General features: G+C 49.8%; 1 protein-coding gene across 7 annotated transcripts in view; it reads right to left on the bottom strand.

Annotated features, from left to right (window-relative positions):
- Positions 1-18,507, bottom strand: part of spri (Src homology 2 domain-containing protein sprint) — a 558,675-nt gene that overhangs the window by 179,822 nt on the left and 360,346 nt on the right. The gene's annotated exons all lie outside the window — the stretch shown is intronic.

Genomic DNA, 18,507 nt, shown 5'->3' on the forward strand with positions numbered 1-18,507 from the left:
ACACCCAGATTATCCTCACGACTTGCCCCCCTAACACCTAGATTATCCTCACGACTTGCCCCCCTAACACCTAGATTATCCTCACGACTTGCCCCCCTAACACCCAGATTATCCTCACGACTTGCCCCCCTAACACCTAGATTATCCTCACGACTTGCCCCCCTAACACCTAGATTATCCTCACGACTTGCCCCCTTAACACCCAGATTATCGTCACGACTTGCCCCCCTAACACCCAGAGATCAGGTCATAACATGCCGGTCTCCGAAGCCACAGATACATATGCCAGCATTACTGGTTAAGGGAATGGAAATAACTTATGGATTTTCTCTCATACAGGCCGCCCGAAGCATGATGGAAGTAGATGTTTTATCCAAACTTCGTAAAACGGCTACAAAGAAAAAAAGGCGTCAATTAAAAGCCTTAAAGGTGTAATTACGAGAGCTGTGATTACAGACCTCTTTGAAGTAAACAAACAACAGATAATCATATGTGCAAACAGTACCCATTACAGTAAAATGTGTACACATGTTAATGTAGAAAGTACTATCAACAGATAACAAGATGTAGCCTAGCTAATGCTAGGCAACAGGTACTATAGGCCATACTGCTAGGCTAAGGCTACGCTATAGTGAGTATTGGCACTTTGGCCTAAATGAAGATGTTGATCGTGTGAATCGTATACTTTGGGGCCAGAGATGTGGACACAAATTGCAACGATGTTTCTTAGAAACTGAAATAAAAAAGACATTTAGAATGAGGTCAAAACGAACCCTGCATGAATTGGTACAACACCATACTGTCGAGAATAAAACACCTGAAATTCTTGTGGATAAATCTACTATATAAAAGACTGTAAGCTTATGTCACAAGCAGACTTTGTAACGATTTATCTAACGATCATCATCCACCTACTGGGGTCTATGACTAAGACCCTGTGATCCTTCTGCGCTGCCGCTCACACGATGTGCGTGGGGGTGGCACAATTAAAACTCGCCGCTGACACACGGCAGATACCAACCAACCAGTCATTCAATCCCGTTTGACTCAATAAATACCATAAACACAGTTAAACTAAAGATGCCTCGTACGAAACGGCATTACTGTCCCAAACTGCGCACGTACGTGATGGCGAATACGAATTCATCACAGTCCTAGTGACAATATCATTAACCTCATGCAGTCGTATGTTACGAATATTTACAACAGCAAAGGATAGGAAAGTGCGCCAGCATTCAACACATGATAATTTACGTATGAGTAAGAAAAAACAATCATTTATGGCCGCCACAATGTCACTTGCAACGCTCCAATATGCTGGGAACAAATCCACACATTTTCGACTTAATCCACCTCAAGTGAGGCTATAAACACCCCCCCGCCAACCCTCCACCCGACCCCCGCGTCTCTGCACCTGACACCGCCCGGCCACACAGATAAGGCTGTACTCCGGTTATCTACGCAACACACAACACGAACCATCATCATCGCGCTCGCCTTTTATCACCTGACGACCTGTTAAATCTCGCTCACAAGGGGCTTCTGGCTGCTGCTGCTGCTGCTGCGTGCGTCTGTTCCTCAAACCGACCTGACCACGGCGTGGGAGACACCCACTCCACCCACCCACCCAACCCGCTCGAGAGCTTGCCTGCACGGGTGGACCTGCTAGCGAACACACACCGTGGCACGTCTCCTTCTGAGGGACATCATCAGGACCCCCTGAAGTAAGCGGGCGTGTGACACTTGGGAGGATTATGAACCCCCTGGTCTCTGACATTAACCCTGAGGGTTCGATTTGGCGACAGGCCACGTCGTCATACCCAAGGGTCGTATGCCCCTCGTGTTCAAGAGTCGTACCGTCTTACTCAAGGGGGTATATAAGGTACAGTCGTGCACCGTACCGCCGAGCACCCAAGTGTCGTACCCTCTGACCATCAAAGGTCGTACCGTCCTCGTGGTGTTTAGGATATAAGTAAGGCGTGTGTGTGTGTGTGTGTGTGTGTGTGTGTGTGTGTGTGTGTGTGTGTTTGGGAAGCACTAGGGAAGTGCTCCTCCCCACCAGCATAACCCAGGGGGGGGGGGGGTGTTTGTGACGGGCCATTCATCAAAGACAACTAACGAAAGGTCAGAGGCACAACGACCAGCGACGGAACGACAAACACACGGGGCGACGACACCCCCTCCCCTCGCGGCCGAGCGAGAGCTGTCGTCTTACTACTACCTAGTGTGTTGTAGCTCTGAGTGCGCAGGCGTGACCCGTTCTCTCTCTCTCTCTCTCTCTCTCTCTCTCTCTCTCTCTCTCTCTCTCTCTCTCTCTCTCTCTCTCTCTCCCCGGCAACACCGATCTTCGAGGACTGCCGGCGAGTTCACCCCCAGTACACGTGGGCTACATGTACTCTTGGGGACGTCCGTCATGTGTACTGGGACGCGAATCCACACCCCATCCTCCCCCGGCTCCCTGCACGTCTCGAAGTTGCGCGTAGTTAGCGGGTGAGAGAGAGAGAGAGAGAGAGAGAGAGAGAGAGAGAGAGAGAGAGAGAGAGAGAGAGAGAGAGAGAGAGGCAGAACGATACGTTCCCTTTACCATCCTCCGTCAACCAATGAGGAGAAAGGTCGCGTGTCACGCCATAGCAGACATCCCACCAGCAAGGAGCATAGGTTGGGCGGCAGAAAGATGTACCGTGACCAGAGAGAGAGAGAGCTCGTAGCGTTCCCCCTCCCTGGTGAATATATCTTTTTCATATGGTGTTTTATATCACCTTTGGTCTCCTGTGTATGAGATGACTACAGAGGAACAGTACGGAGGGAGACAATGCGTTTGGTAGAAAAAATATGTGTGTGTGTGTGTGTGTGTGTGTGTGTGTGTGTGTGTGTGTGTGTGTGTGTGTGTGTGTGTGTGTTGGTGTGAGAGCACCTGGGGTGTGTATGACAGCGGCCGCGTCCCATCAAACGATACGTGGGTAGCGGGCCGGCGCTGTGACGGACAGCACACCCTGTGACGCTTGATGAAGACCTGCCACACACCTGTCACACACACACGCCTGAGAGGACATGGCGTGTCCGGGGGCTACGACAGCCTCTTTAACTCGCAAGAACCAGCCTCTCAATGTCTTTTCTCTGACCAAGTTTCGTTATTAAATCAACGGCGGTATGTTAGGTGGATCTGCGGCCCTCCCACACCCATATGTGACGCCGATCATCCACACTATAGCTAGACCATGGTGAGGACGAACGCTGGAAGACTACATGGGGGCATCATCTCCTCCTCCTGCGATGGCAGATATCAATCCTCAATCTTTCTCCGCGTATTTGGGGGAGGAGACAAAGACAGATACAAACACCGCTGTACATGTCAGCTGCTCGTATCACTGTCTCGTAGACAGTTTGATTGCCTTCGACTGCGACGGACCTACATATGAAACAGTAAGCAAGACAGTGATATACCTCAACGGGTGACAGACAAGAATAGACAGCAATTACCCTAGCGAGAGATAACGTGACCCAAGTTCAACAGTAGTCACTGCTAAGGGATCTACAACCACCCAGGGGCTAAGCGTCGAAGCTCACCCTGGGGGAGGCGATCGAAGTCACCCTTGTTACCCTGTGGGAATCGAGATCATATTGAAGGTTTTCAATGATCTCGAGGTAAAGCGTCATCTACGAAAGCTGGAGGTGACCCTTACGACGTCGAGATAACCCTGGAAAAAAAAAGTAAGGGTTACCCACCTGACTTTAAGGGATATACCCTTACCCTGAGAGAGCTGGTCTTTCAAAGGAAAATGGGGTCAGTCAGGAATCGAAGTCATAATCCTGGAAGAAGACAAGGATGAGCGGAGGAGGAAAGTGCCTCTTCTTACGAAGAAGAAGAAGAAGAAGAAGAAGATGATGATGATGAGGAAGAACAAGAAGAAGACAAAAAAGAAAGAAGGAAGGAAGGAAGGAAAGAAGGAATGAAGGAAAATGAAGGAAATGAAAGAAAACCATCTGGCGTGGTCAGGTGGTGTGAGCAGACGACCAGAGGTTCAAGAATCAAAGACCCGAGTCACCGAGCTCGCCTGATTATGTCCGGTTGGTCAGCAGAGATGGGCAACACACACACACACACACACACACACACACACACACGTCCCTCGGAAGGCTTTGGTCTACCACCTTCCTTAAAAGATGTCCTTATCGCCTTCATCCCCGTTTACTGATGTCACCTCCTGTGCCATCCTATTCAGTACCCTCACTCGGTGAAGGGGAGGAGGAGGGAACCTCACTCCAACTGAAGATAATGTCAAGGGGTACAGACCATTAGACTTAAGAGGCAGCACATCCAGCGTCAACCCACGACAACACACTGGGGTTTAAGCTGACTAAATGCTCCTCAGTTTAAGATAAGCAGGTTAGGGGTACGCTATATAACATTGTATGTGAAGCCAGATACAATGGTTTTACATTACAATATGGCACTGGTACTTGAAGCCTGGTTTACTGGTTTTACATTACAATATGGCACTGGTACTTCAAGCCTGGTTTACTGGTTTTACATTACAATATGGCACTGGTACTTCAAGCCTGGTTTACTGGTTTTACATTACAATATGGCACTGGTACTTCAAGCCTGGTTTACTGGTTTTTACATTACAATATGGCACTGGTACTTCAAGCCTGGTTTACTGGTTTTACATTACAATATGGTACTGGTAAGTCAAGCCTGGTTTACTGGTTTTACATTACAATATGGCACTAGTAAGTCAAGCCTGGTTTGCTAGTTTAACATTACAATATGTCACTAGTAAGTCAAGCCTGATATACTAGTTTAACATTACAATATGTCACCAGTAAGTCAAGCCTGATATACTAGTTTAACATTACAATATGTCACCACAAAAGTCAAGCCTGATATACTAGTTTAACATTACAATATGTCACCAGTAAGTCGACCCTGATATACTGGTTTAGCATCAGAATATGACACTGGTACGTACACCCAGACATCCTGGTTTCAAACCCGAGTTATTTGAAATCACGAAACTCCAATGAATGTTCGCATCCCAAGCCGACGTTAACAGGGTGGGCACTAGATGACTGACAATCAACATGCGGATTTGCCCGCCGTCAGCGGACCCAGTCAGCGGGTCGAGGAGCTGACAAGTGATCAGGCTCGAGGTGACAGAGTGACGCGCTGCATCATCAAGGCGCTGCCGGTGTGACCAGGACACGTTCTCCCGAGCCCCGCCGTCGCACGACATCGGCGAAGACGTGGACGGCCGCCGCTAATATCAGACAGCGAAGGTAATGTATCGCGAGGGAAAAAAACAAAAAACAAAAACAGCAGCGACGCTGTGGAAATTAGGACACACACACACACACACACACACACACACACACACACACACACGAGAGGGTCGAGGCGTAAAACAGCGTTGAACAGCAGCCGTCGCCGCGTAAAACAGCGTTGAACAGCAGCCGTCGCCGCGTAAAACAGCGTTGAACAGCAGCCGACGCCGCGTAAAACAGCATTGAACAGCAGCCGTTGACGCGTAAAACAGCGTTGAACAGCAGCCGTCGCCGCGTAAAACTGCGTTGAACAGCAGCCGTTGAACGTGGAGTACATACATACGGTGGCACTCTCCTCCACGTTAATCTCCGGCGATTCGCTGATAGTACACCACAACCCGAGTCCCGCCAGTCCTACGCGCTCACTGTGACGCTCACCACGCACACCTGTTGTGTACTTCAAATCTTCGACGAGACAAGAAAAAAAAAAAGGTTACTTTAGATTAGTGACGAGAGAGAGAGAGAGAGAGAGAGAGAGAGAGAGAGAGAGAGAGAGAGAGAGAGAGAGAGAGAGTGCGTGTGTGTGTGTGTGTGTGTGTGTGTGTGTGTGTGTGCTGGTATCCAACACTGATCTCAGGACTGGGTGGATAATATATTCAATACACTTCCGGGATAGTTCTAAACCCACTAGAGAGATAATCGAAACCCAATTCAATACGTCTGAGGTTCACTTACATCCGTTACACAAAGGATTGAAATCTGATTAAATGGAGAAATATAAATATAAATGTCACAAGACTGAGGCATCATTACAGTTACCGACACATACTAACTAAGGAGGGTTGTGGGTTCCACTGTCTTGTTCCTATGATCCTCAATTTCCATACTAGAGACGGCGGTTCGAATCCTGCTATCAAGAGTATATATTTTGAATATATAAGTACCTTTCCCAGGTTAAAAGTTGACTTACAAATGTACGTAAGACCACTAATTGGACGGGACGTCCTTCCTTCCCCAGGAATGTTACACGTTACGTACGAGACAATATACCACGAAGGGTCGAGCGGTCGGGTGGGTGAGGGCCGATCACTCGCACTCTCCCTGTGTGAGTGAACCAGGGTGTGTGAGCGGCAGCGGGCCGGTTACCCCAAGTCAGCCTCCACAACCGACCGGCCACCTCCGCCGCCGCTGCTGCATATGATACTCTCCCTCCTCCCCGAAGCCCGAGAATTAATACCTCCTAAGAGGATTACAGAAAGGCTTCCCATATTCACTGTAGAGAACTTGCACCGGGGAGAAAAAAAGAAATGAGCAATCCGACGGAGGAGGAGGAGGGGATTCAACCGAACTCAACGCTCCATTGTGAGTCGCTGTTAAAATTGTTAAGTTGCGCGGAACTTTTGATGATGGAGGAGGAGGAGGAGGAGGAGGAGCTCTCTCTCCCTCCCCTTTTGTAGGGAAGGTCCGTCCGTCCTCGAGTCTTGAAGGCGATGAATCACCAGGGGGATTCTGGAGGGTCGCCAGATAAAGAACGAAAACATTATTTATCCTGAAGACGTTTTACAGGAAGGGTAGGGATACGCCCGGGCGGAGCGCTCCGTACTGCTGGCCACAGTCCATGTTGGGGGGGGTAGGGGGAGGGGGGGGGTTATAAACTGCTGGGGATATGAAAGCCATAAATCCAAGTCCAATTACCTCGCCGGGGTTAACAAATGGTGGAGGAGCACCAGCGGCTGGCTGACGGGCTATCAGTAACCTTTGTGAACACCGTCTCTCGCTCCCCCACACTGGCCGCCCCACGCACGCTGCACACACACACACACACACACACACACACACACACACACACACACACCGTCTGGGTATAAAGCTTCCATCCCTTATGACATAACTGGCACACATTACAATGTACATCTAATGTGATGTGCTCTACACTCCCCATCACCATAATGTATGCATCAATTTCACTCGCGTTAAACAAATGAATCATTAAACTCTTTAATTACCTTATGTACACGTAAGTCTCATACAGTACCCTGTCACCATACATCATGTATTTGATATATTCTACACCTCCCCTTCTGCTATGAGAGGGGTGGGGCTCCTGCTGGCTCCTGGACTCACTTTTATCACCGCCCTACGTCAACGTACTGTACCCTCTGTACACTCTTATATTCGCCCTCACCTACGCCAAGACAAACGCACCCTTCGCTTCTACCACCAGTGGAGAGATCCGTCGTTCTAGGCAAAAAAGAAGGAAAAAAAAAAAAGATATTTAAACTTAGGCCATAACAAGGGACGGTCATCCAGCACACTGCAGCAGTCTGCCGTCCCAGGGCCTCGCCTCGCAAGACAGACATCGTCTGCGTATCAGTTCGAGCGACTCAACGGATTCAAATTCTCTCGAAGTCCTCTGATCATTAAGGGTGTTTGTCGTCGCGTCGATCACGTCAACACGACCCGCAGTGCTGCACGGGCGTAGAGGGGACTCCTTTGTCATCTTCCATCTCGAGTTCGTCCAGGAGTACCTGTGTATTCCATCCGTAGCCTTGGCCCCGGACACCTGGCTGTATGACCTCAGACGGAGGCTCTGGGGACGTCTGCACCTAAAATCAACTGTTGTGTACAGGCCAGCATGTCTGTCATCCTCGTCAGGGGATTCATCCCCCGTCGACCACAACACGTCACCACAACACCTGTCCCCGTCTACCATACACGTGGCACCACAACACCTGGCCACGTCTACCACACGAGTGTCGCCACAACACCTGCCCCCGTCTACCACACGTCACCATAACACCTGTCCCCGTCTACCATACACGTGGCACCACAACACCTAGCCACGTCTACCACACAAGTGTCGCCACAACACCTGCCCCCGTCTACCACACACGCCACCAGAACACCTGTCCCCGTCTACCACACAAGTGGCACCACAACACCTAGCCATGTCTACCACACAAGTGTCACCAAACCATCTGCTCCCGTCTACCACACGTCACCACAACACCTGTCCCGCCTACCAAACGTCACCACAACACCTGTCCCCGTCTACCACACAAGTGTCACCGCAACACCTGCCCCCCCATCTACCACACACCTGTCCGATCCCGACGTGAGTGGCACACTCCCGCCAGGTCGTTGGGTGAGGACGACCCGTCCGACATAATTTCTCCCGCTAATTAAGAGACGCGTTGGACGGAATGAGATCGTAATTGAGAAAGTTTGACAATTAGAGGCATAAACCAGCGGTGAGGAGGAGGGGAAGCTCGGCCAAGTTTTGTCCATCTTGACGCATCTCCTGCAATTTGCAAGATAATTCTTGGGGAACTTTTGCGTTGTAGGCGCCACAACACGGTCTCCATGATGTATTACGAGGTGTGGTACGGATAGGTATGTGTACCTTTCCCATCTCCCTTCCAATATTCTATAAATGTGACAAAACGACACCCTTTTCATATTCATATCCCCAGTCCAGAGACATATAGCCTCATCCAAGAAGGGGAGCTTAACGGAATCATTAACAAGTGAAAACAGAGCTAAGGAGGAACGAGAAAAAAAAAATACATCTGGGAGTGAGTGAGTCAAAGGAAAACCTGCCCTTTAAAAAGAGTCAGGTGGAAGCTGACTGGAAATACATGAGAAGGTCAAGAGCTCCAAAAGCTTGGCTGTGGAAGAATAGAAACCGACATCACAACGGCCCAGCCTTTTACCGCTCACAACGGCCACACAGTAATCACGAGACGGAGTGAACTGCCAATCATTACCAGGTCTAGACAATGGTGGTCGGGGGAGAGAGAGAGAGAGAGAGAGAGAGAGAGAGAGAGAGAGAGAGAGAGAGAGAGAGAGAGAGAGAGAGAGAGAGAGAGAGAGAGAGAGAGAGAGAGAGACAAGAAGCCAGATCTTGGAAAACCCTTACTAAAAGCCGCAGAAGAAGGGAAGAGAACCTACATTCCCGCGGTGGACAAGCGGGTCTTCGATGTTTGAGGTCAGGTCGGGAGAACTGGCAAGTCGGATCACCTCGACTCGAGTCTGTTCATTTAACTATGTCAAAGCGGAGGACACATACATGGCGACGCCTCTGTTCTCTCACACCAATAACCACAGCTTTGAGCTGAAGCAAGAACGAAAAAGAAAGTAGCGGGTAATCTTTTCCCAAACACAATTAGTGTGTAAAAGTTTTCGCGTCAGTCCAGAGAGCGGTATCAACCTCCCAATATTGGCAACTTGAGGGAGAAAGCCGGAGGGAAGGTGGCGCGGTGAGCGGAGAGACGTTTACAAGACAAGCGGTCAGATGAGGGACCAGTGGAAAGCGAAGATGGTGCGGGTACCACGCGAAAGCTTACCGTGTGAAAATCGGATCCGGCTTCTCGTTGGTCGTGACAATCCGGACACGGTGAGAGAGGGTGACAATAATTTGTTCCAGATCATTTCTAGTCATACACGTGAGGGGCTTACCTCCCTCACACTATCCATGTGTGGGAAGACTTCAACCCCCTCCGCCTTAAGACAGTGGGATGCTGCTTGAGGAGGGAGGACGTATGTGAGGGCCTCGTTCACAGGAATTCTGATGGTCGAGGTGAGCTATCGGAGTCTGTGGGAGCTGCGGGAGCACAAGGTGCGACACAAGCGACAAACGTCTTGGTGGTTGGGAGACGAATCGTAGGGCCAAGTGACGTCAAACTTTTTTGGACAATCGATGTCCATAGCTGTTGATACGTCTTTCATCCCCTTAAGCGCGACTCTTACGACCAGCCAGTACCGTCGGTACAACCAGCACGTACGACGGTACGACCCCGAAGCACGACGGTATGACCCCACGACCACTATAGTACGACCCTTGGGTGAAGTGGCCTAGGGGCCTTGACCCGACTGATCATAAGGCCAAAGGTCGTAGAGTCGTACAGTGGTGCTCAGAGGTTTAAGGTATGTCCAGGGCTGCTGCCTCCTGCCTCCCGTATCTGCAACACGGTCTGGAAATAAGCTGTTGCAACTCCTCCCTTTGGTTAGTCTATCTAAGTGGGGGATCCAATTTCCTTACTATAACGTGTTATACCGATATATGATATAACGATGAATCAAGTCTATATATATATAAATATACGCAATGGTGACGGCCTTTGCCGGTGATGGTGGTGGTGGCGTTACGGTGACGCAAGTCTGTATACGTAACGTGACGGCCCTCCGGCTGATGGTGCTGGAGATACTGGTTACGGCGACACACCAGCTAACATGCGTAACGTGACGTTGCTGTTGCTGCTGCTTAGAGAGATAACGTTACGGTGACGCAAGTCAATACCCGTAACATGATGGCCCTCCTGCTGATAGCGGTGGCGGCGGTGTTACAGTGACGCCCAGCGATGTAAAGCGACGTGTTACATCTGGCGTACACATCACGCGCCGGGGAAGCAGGTGTACATGAGGAATGTACCGTCTTCGTACTACGGGACCAGCAGCGGGGGATGTACCTTCTGATGTACCGCGGGGTCATTTCGCTCGGAGAGAGCAGGAGGCGGCCTCGGGCAGTCCACGAACCCAGTACGTACCAAAAGCAAGCTGAACGAGGGCTGAAGTCTTCCTCGCGCAGAGAGAGAGAGAGAGTCTCTCTCTCTCTCTCTCTCTCTCTCTCTCTCTCTCTCTCTCTCTCTCTCTCTCTCTCACCACTGTGCAAAATGAACTGTTATCATTAAGAGAACATTTTCTCGTTAATATCAATACTTCTCCAGAAAACGCTGACCGAATTACTCTTGAAACATGACACGTCTGGCTACGCGTAACAATGCGATTAACATGACACTGTTCTGGTCACCTCGGGGCCTTCGCTCGTTCACGAAAGTCACGTTGCAGTGAGGACGTGTTCAGCGGAGGATGACATGGGCTCACCACAACAGAAGCGCCCCCAGCCACACGGACGGACCAGTTTAAACGTCGACAGCTAAACCTGCTGATGGGGGAGGAGGACACTCTGTCGATTCCTTGTACGAAGGACGCGAACCCATGTTCACCCACAAACCTATAGCGGTACACGTCCTCTCATACCTCGTCCAGTCGGCTCGTCGCTCTACCGCCGGGTCTGCCCCGAAGTTCTGACAGGTACGCAAGGGCTTGGCGCTCCTGCAGATACTCTGAAGTACTGCTACCAGAACATGGCAGGAGGACATCCAGAGAGCATGTGGCTTTGCCTCCAATGACACAGACCACCGCTGATGAGGAAGATTAGCGGAGCACACTGGGTTGCTAAGCCCGAGAGCAGAAGAGAGAAAAAAAAAATGAGGAAATAATAATCTTACCGTTGCTGAGCACCACTTCCGTCTGGCGAACCTTCGAGGTCACTCGGTGCACACTACTCCAGCTGACGGTACACAGGACTTTACTGACACACCCGAGATCACGGAGGACGCCAAGATATTCTACACACACACACACACACACACACACACACACACACACACTAGCAGCAGAAATTCTCACTTAATCAATAAGAAACATTAAAAAGACACGGTTCATTCATCCTTCTGGGGAAATACGTGATCCGTTTAGACATCAGAGCGTGCTACCCGTAAACTTTAGGGACACACAATTCTTCCAAAAAGTAATCTAGTATAAAATATGTTCTCTAAACTAGCATAAGCACTGTGTATACCCGGGAACTCCATAAATATATAATACGTGAAGACAACATGGGACAAACATATAATTTGCAAGCATAACAAATAAATATATGAGATCGGAAGTAGACAACACAGAACAACACTTCACAACAGGCAATACACAAACCACATCAATAAAGAACAAGAGATAACGCGCATTATATGCACACGAGGAGGGACGCAATGATTACGTAGGTTAACCTAGCAACGGATATAACAAAGCCGGGGGGGGGGATAACGCACCGAGGAGGACAGAGCGGTAGAGCGGCGCGGGCAGACGCATTAATCCTGGGTGAGCGAGGTCTGTCGGTCAGCGAGCGGGCCTTCCCTGGGTGGGAGAGGAGGGGGTCCGTAACGTGTGTGGCCTGGGACCCACCCCACTCCCTCAAACCAACCAACTCAATTTACGAGGATGGAAACTCTCCCACTCCACGCTGACGCCACACCTCTCCCTCCCCACCACCCACGGAGGACACGCTCCCTCCCGCAGGCCCCCACCCACGCCACCAAAGACCAGAGGACACACACACACACACACTCCCTTTACCAGTCTCCCCCTAAACGGAGGCACACAGACCACCAGGCAAGAAGGTTCTCTTATCCAATTACCTAGGCCATTTCTTACCTCCGTACGCCAGTCTTCCGTCCATCCGGCGCAGGCCACACGCGCACCCCGACGGGAGGCGGCAGACACACACACACACACACACACACACACACACACACACACACACACACACACGTACGTACTGCCCAAAAGGAGGAATCATGACTGGCTGGGAGAGAAATGCTAAATGGCGGAAGCAAGACGTATGATTGGATGGGATCGTCTTTTGATAAGGGGAGGATGACAGATGACTGGCTCACGATGGACAGAGATACGGCTGAGGGATGGGGGTGGTGGTGGCCAGGCCTGACTCACACACACAGGGATAGGCCTATTCCCTCCTCCTCCTCCTCCCTCCTGTACACGGTAGGGCCGTCATCCATCAAATTGTCTGACTCCTGCCTGGGTGAGGACCAAGCCAAAGGCACTACCCTACACTACGCAGGAGTCGATGGGTGCTGTACACCACGGTATCTCTCAGCTGGCCTCCGTCTCTACTCCCCAAGCTATGTTACTGTCACTTTCGTTGTCACACACAAGCAATAAAGCCATTTAAAATAATAAACATGATATGAATGTAAAGAAAACAGGTTGCGTTAATGTCCAGTTGTACTGACAAAGTAAAGGACTGGGGAGTTTGTTTTTTAATATGCATTCACATCAGGGACGCAAGTTTCAGTATAAAGACAAATTTGCATTAGATAGACGCAAGGTTCCTATCTACAACACCACACATTTTTACATGAACAAAAGGCAAGGTTCAAGTTCAAAATCTGCATATGGGTCTGAAGCTTCAAATCGGAATCGGCTTCGAACTGACTAAAAGAAACGTGAAGATTCCGAACCGCTTTACAAGTAAAACGAGGCCACCTAAAACTATACATACAGTTACACACTACAGGCAGGCAGGGTTAAGACTGAAGGAGAAGAGCCATACATTACCACCAAAACCTGACCCTAAACACACACACAAAAGAAGTCGGTCGTACAACTGATACGTAGATAACTGACAGCAGATGAGCGTGACCTTATGCCTGCAGTAACTACCTTCAACTCTGGAGGAGGAGGAGGAGGAGGAGGAGGAGAAGGGGAGGGAGGGAGGGAGAGAGAGAGAGAGAGAGAGAGAGAGAGAGAGAGAGAGAGAGAGAGAGAGAGAGAGAGAGAGAGAGAGAGAGAGAGAGAGAGATGCTATTTCATGTGTGGCGGGGTGGCGACGAGAATGGATGAGGGCAGCAAGTATGAATATGTACAATGTACAGTACATGCCTGTGTATGTATATGTATGTATACGTTGAAATGTATATGTATGTACATGTGCGTGTGTGGGCGTTTATGTACATACATGTGTATGTGGGTGGGTTGGGCCATTCCTCATCTGCTTTCATGCGCCACCTCGCTAACGCGGGAGACGGAGGTGAAGTATAATATATAAACACCCACAATACACTATGGAGAGGAGGGAGATCGTGTGGATATACTGGATATTATGGGTAGCAACACAAGTCATGTTCCCAGCATCCAAGGAACGACCTGGCGTGGGAACACGGAACACACAAGTAGCAATGGAACGATCACATATGACGTCAGCTGCTGACGTCTTCATGGTAAATACCAAGAGCCAACGACCCCAGGCACGAAGTGACAGAGGGTTATCAAACCACCTTCAGGACGATGGTACGACCCTGGAGCACGATGGTAAGACCCACTTCTTCAACACGTTGGCACGACCCTGGAGCAAGATGATACGACCCTTCAATAAGTTGGTACAACTCTCGAACACGACGGTACGACCCTGGAGCACAATGGCACGAATCTTGAACACGATAGTACGACCTCTCAACACGTTGGTACGACCCTGGAGCACGATGGTACGACCCTGGAGCACAATGGCACGACTCTTGAGCACAATGGTACGACCCTTCGACACGTTGGTACGAACCTGGAGCATGATGGTACGACCCATGGATCTGGTCACATGCCAGGCCATCACCCCCCATGGGTCGTACCCTAGTGCTCCAGCGAAGCAGCAGCACTAGGCTGGAAGGGAGGCACCGTCATGCTGGAAGAATGACAACCTTGATGCCGGAAGGGTTCATCTTAGGGCCATTTGGCTCTGCAGGTGTGGGTGGGTGTGTGTGTGTGGGTGAGCCAGGTGGCGCTGTGGCTGACGACGACGCTGCAGCACCAGCAGGAAGGAGGGAGTGAGGGAGGAAGGAAGCCACCGCTCCTTCGGCTGCGCTGCATCATGATGATGGATACCACTCTCGCCTCACTCATGATCACACAGCCTACACTCCCTCCCTCCCTCACACCGCATCAAGATGTGACACATATAGAACAGGTGTGTCTTAACCACACCTACAGAGCGAGTAACCACACCATGTGTGTAAGTGTGTGTGTGTGTGTGTGTGTGTGTGTGTGTGTGTGTGTGTGTGTGTGTGTATAAACTCCCACCCTGTATACAGTAAAACAGGTTTCCTAACGCCCTCCTCTCCTCCTTCCTTACAGCCTCCTGGATCACTGGCCACAGCGCTCCTACACCCGGTACGTGTAATACACTCTCAGCGCACCAGCCGAGGTTACTGGGTATGCTCATCTTCGGAATAATGCATCTGGAGGAGGAGTAGCGGTGGCGGTGGTGGTGGGAGGGAGACATGGAGGAGGGGAACAGAAGGGCGGGGAGGGGAATGAGGAGGACTTCCCTTGAGCTGACCGTGGCTGGAATGCTGGCCATGGAGGGGGTAGGGACACCGTGTCTTCGATTACTGTTCATGTTATTGTCTGATCTGTTATGAGGGACTATGGTGGTGGCTGTGTGAGTGTGTGAGTGTGTGGGTGGGTGTGTGAGTGGTTAGGGTAGGTATTAAAGTTTTGCCTCCTTGACCTGGAGGGTATAACCCTCGGATTACGTATGGCGGCCTGGCCTATGACCCGACCCGTAAAACCAGGCCATGGTATACCGAAGGGTCGTACCGTCGTGCTCAAGGGTCTTATCGTCGTGCTCAAGGGTCAATTCGTCGTGCTCAAGAGTCATGTACCGTCGTGCTCAGGGGTCTTATCGTCGTGCTCAAGGGTCAATTCGTTGTGCTCAAGAGTCGTATCGTCGTGCTCAAGGGTCGTATCGTCGTGCTCAAGGTTCGTATCGTCGTGCTCAAGGGTCAATTCGTCGTGCTCAAAGGTCGTATCGTCGTGCTCAAGGGTCGTATCGTCGTGCTCATGGGTCGTATCGTCGTGCTCAAGGGTCAATTCGTTGTGTTCAAGAGTCGCATCGTCGTGCTCAAGGGTCGTGCCGTCGTGCTCAAGGGTCGCACCATCGTTCTCACGGGTCTGACCACCACAGGACAACACTTACGTTACCTTGCTAACGTTAGCCTGGGACAAGCGGAGGACCTGGCTGCCTTACCTGCGGGAGAGAAGAGAAACAGGGTTTATAATACACGACAACCAAGCGCTACGACTGACAACACATAGTACAGAAACAACGGTGGTGTCCCGCCTACGTCTCAACCTTCATGTTACGACAGTTTAAATGTACGTCAGCTGTGTGTACACTAAGACGTGTGTGTGTGTGTGTGTGTGTGTGTGTGTGTGTGTGTGTGTGTGAGAGAGAGAGAGAGAGAGAGAGAGAGAGAGAGAGAGAGAGAGAGAGAGAGAGAGCTGTGGGGAGTGACCACACTTCTCAGTAGCGTGTGGGATGATGGAACTTCAATGGCTCGGCCTGTCATCCTCCTAACATTGACGAGCTGCACCCCACTGTACGTACGCTCAGTACTTGCCTCCACCTAATAAGCCATGTGCCTCCTCCCTCACCACTGGCATCATTGAAACACTCTAATCTTTAGTGTCGACTGATGTAGAAAGCTTTGCAACAAAAACTCAAGTCTGGGACCAAGTTACACTTGCTGTTGTACCCCTTGTTTAATCAAGCTGTTTGAGCCCGCGGTCTGCATGCGTAGGTGAACACACCGGCCCGACTGTGACCACGTAACATGCTACAGATAGCATCCCCAAGGGTCGTACCGTCGTCGTGCTAAAAGGGTCGTACCGTTATGCTCAAGGGTCGTACCGACGTCGAGATGAAGGGTCGCACTATTATGCTCAAAGGGCTATATCGTTACTGCCTAACCTAACCTTTAGTACAAAAATGAACATTCAATACACATTTTACACGGATAGAAATAATCAAATGTAATATATATATATATATATATATATATATATATATATATATATATATATATATATATATATATATAATCAAAAAATGTTAATAGGAAAATTTTTTGTCGTCCTCTTGAGGTTTTCAGAATATATATTTCCCGGCTCCTGCAACCTGGCCTGGCGGAGGCCTGGGGCCATAGCCTCCGCCTCCGTACACACACACACACACAGGCAAGAGGCCAACTTGGCTCCATGATATGTATAATGATGGGTTTACTTGGTGATGGAGGCTACGCCTTTATGTATAATGGTACTCATGCAGTACGTCGAGAGTCGCTGTGAAGGTGTCTGCAATACTCAATACCCAAGTAATAATAATAATGATAATAATAATAATAATAGTAATAATAATAATAATAATAATAATAATAATAATAATAAACAATATTAATGATAATATAATAATAATACACAATAATAATAAATGAATAAAGATGCGAGGGAAAAAATCGAGTCAGTCAGTGGGAGGCGGGAGAGACGTGGGTGCTGGGGGATGTGTTGCTGCCACACCTCATCCTCCTCCCTCCCTTCACCACACCTGCCACCTGTACCATCCATCCACACCCACCGCTGTAACTATTCCCCCCCCCCCCCCCCGCTTCCGTAACGCCGCAAGTAACGATCGGTGACACTCCAGTCTCCCCCAAGGTGTCACACGACCTGGGGAGCTTGAGTCACACGCCCTGAGGAGCTTGTGTCACAGGCCCTGGGGAGCTTGTGTCACACGCCCTGGGAGCTTGTGTCACATGCTCTGGGGAGCTTGTGTCACAGGACCTAGGGAGCTTGTGTCACAGGCCCTGGGGAGCATGTGTCACAGGACCTAGGGGGCTTGTGTCACACGCTCTGGGGAGCTTGTGTCACAGAACCTGGGGGGCTTGTGTCACAGGCCCTGAGGAGCTTGTGTCACAGGCCCTGGGGAGCTTAATAAAGAGTACTTGCTTGTGAAAGTCGCCAGATGCCGTCTCGTCACAGCCATACCCTCTCTCCCTCCTGTCGCCCGCCCACACCCGCCTCTCCTATCATTATATATATATATATATATATATATATATATATATATATATATATATATATATATATATATATATATATATATATATACATCACATACGAGTGAGATTTTGCTCTCGACGTCCCGAGATCATTAAAAAAAGACAATATCTATACCGCAGTATACGAAAGTATGCGAGGACCGTTCACAGTCACCCCACTCTCTCTCTCTCTGCCTTGCCAACGCCTGCGACCGACTGAAAGCAGCATGACTGCGTGTTCTCTGAACCACAGACGAGAGAGAGAGAGAGAGAGAGAGAGAGAGAGAGAGAGAGAGAGAGAGAGAGAGAGAGAGAGAGAGAGAGAGTCTAGAAAATCATGATCGTCCGTTTTGCTACACTTGGCAATCCATTCCCTTGTGGCGTGACATGTACGTTAAGACCTCGTAGGATCATACCACTCAATACCAAAACCTGGCACTTGTTGGGTCACGCCACACGCACGGCCAGTCATACCCTAACAGTCGTCCATACCGTCGTGCATAATGATCGTACCATCATGCTCTTCCGGTTCATGGCTCTGAGTTCTTCAACACCGTACTAGCAAGTACTACAAACATCATCTACCGTCCAGAGGAGAAATAGAAAAAGGAAAAAAAATCAGACACCAAAAACCTGCAGACTGTACCCGACCGGTCTGGATACAGAGGGGTAGTGTGTAAGTACATGTAACCCTGTGGATCGCGTCATCAAACAATCTCAGTGTTCAGAGAGG

The sequence above is a fragment of the Panulirus ornatus genome, chromosome 5 (assembly GCF_036320965.1).
Source record: "Panulirus ornatus isolate Po-2019 chromosome 5, ASM3632096v1, whole genome shotgun sequence".
Lineage (NCBI taxonomy): Eukaryota > Metazoa > Arthropoda > Malacostraca > Decapoda > Palinuridae > Panulirus > Panulirus ornatus.